Raw genomic sequence first — 1,919 nt, forward strand, 5'->3', positions numbered from 1 at the left:
AAGAAACAAAAAATTGATAAAATTCAGTTTGACAAAATGTAATTTTTAAAAAGAACATAAATAACAATTCTACAGACATTTCAAGAGCTCCCCATCTCTCCTAATCCTAACCAAAGATAATTCTTAGAGAGAACCTATTGGCACCTACTAACCAATATATACCCATCTACTAGGAACGGGTCTGGTTTCATTAAAAGATTATAGCAATGATTCTACAGTTTTGTATCCTATTTGACACCTTTAAGGATTATTTTGTGTGTTGTATTTTGTTTTTCATAGACACCTGTCTAATGAAGAGCTGTTACCTATAATTGGAAAAATTCACCCATCAGAGCATTACTATGCAAAACAACAGGCAGAATATATCATACAGCAGGTACTCATCCATAACGAACCTTAAAACCCATATGCAAGTCGATGAATTTTTTAGCTTTACTTTTACGATTGAGATATTGCTTGGATATTGTGGCACATATTAATGTCATCAACAAACATCTCATGATTCTTATGTATGGTTGTAGAAACAATTTACTCTTTCTTTTCCTCTATCAGTGAGAGCTTGCTGGGTTGTCCATGGATTGTTTTATACTCTGTACAGTTATTTTAATTTTTACTTGACCGACCACCCATCACATATAAGTAATATTGTGTAAAATTCATTTTACGAGTAGTAAAATCGGTCATATTAAAACGCAGTCATTACACCAATTGTTTTCTGTTTGCACTTTGTGGACTGAATGGTTATTCTCTTGGAAGTTCCTTTATCAGATTTCATTATGAATCTATTGCATCTGACTTTTAACTCAATAAACTGTAGCATAATTGTTAATGTTATTATGGTCCTCATTGATTTTAATAAGATAGACCAAGTGTTCTCTATCAGCCTCAGAACATAAGATATAGTATGACGTCATTTATCTTATCATTTTACATGGAAGAACTTTCTTGCAAATGTTTTCTAAATGAGAAAACATTACCATAAGGCATAAGATCTAGAATTAGACTAGGCCTGAAAATATTTTCATCTTCCAGAGGGAGCAACTACATCTGTTGATTAACATCTTCATTCTGTCTTTATTTTACAGGCTGATGCAGATAAAGATGGACGTCTCACCTTGGCAGAAATGATCGATCATCCTTACGTATTTTACAGTGCCATTTTCAACGAAGATGATGAGGACGATTATGATTTCCACGATGAGTTTCGTTAAGTTTTTTCATGTATGGACACCTCCCTCTATCTAACAAACTTCCGCGGACAAGATCAGTCTTGATGTTTGTTGCTGTTGCAGGAATAGTCGAATAGTCAGATAGGATTAGCAGTAGAGAAAACGGAGTTCTTTCGCAGCATGGAATCGGGATACAGAGTTTGAAGTCTTAGGCAACAACTTGGAGGAGATCTCTCTGGCATGGTGGTCAGAACTGGGTTAAACTTCTTCAGCCATGGCTCGCCCATATGGTGGTATCCCTCTTTTTGTAGCATATGAAACCCCCATCTTGTCTAAGATAACAATGGTTTCACACCTTAGATTATAGACATTTATTTGCAAATAGTTTTGTTAAGTTCAATGTCCTTGGTATAGAATTACCATTTAATTGTTATTTGTTACTAATTTATTCTTCCTGGATAGAAAATTATCAATTATTCAATCATATTTATCTTTTGAGTATAGGGTTTTGAAAAGTGAGCTACAAACAGGTGTGTAATTTTAGATTTTGTTGCCTTTTCAAATATGATGTTGGATATGATATTTGGTTTAAGAATTTTTGACCAAGTACAAATAATTGAATTTTGTTGCCTTTTCAAATATGATGTTGGATATGATATTTGGTTTAAGAATTTTTGGACCAAGTACAAATAATTGAATTTAGGACTAATTAAAAGTTGACATGTGTTGACATAAGGATGATGCCACGCA

The 1,919-nt window shown here is 33.5% G+C and overlaps 1 long non-coding RNA gene across 1 annotated transcript; it reads left to right on the top strand.

Moving 5' to 3' along the window:
- The first annotated feature begins 221 nt into the window (after positions 1-221).
- On the top strand, positions 222-1,623 carry LOC116405951. Its single transcript, XR_004219030.1, has 3 exons — positions 222-376; positions 1,086-1,221; positions 1,293-1,623. It is a non-coding gene; the product is annotated as an uncharacterized LOC116405951 (long non-coding RNA).
- The last annotated feature ends 296 nt before the right edge of the window (positions 1,624-1,919 follow it).

This window comes from Cucumis sativus, unplaced genomic scaffold (assembly GCF_000004075.3).
Source record: "Cucumis sativus cultivar 9930 unplaced genomic scaffold, Cucumber_9930_V3 scaffold47, whole genome shotgun sequence".
NCBI classification, from domain to species: Eukaryota; Viridiplantae; Streptophyta; class Magnoliopsida; order Cucurbitales; family Cucurbitaceae; genus Cucumis; species Cucumis sativus.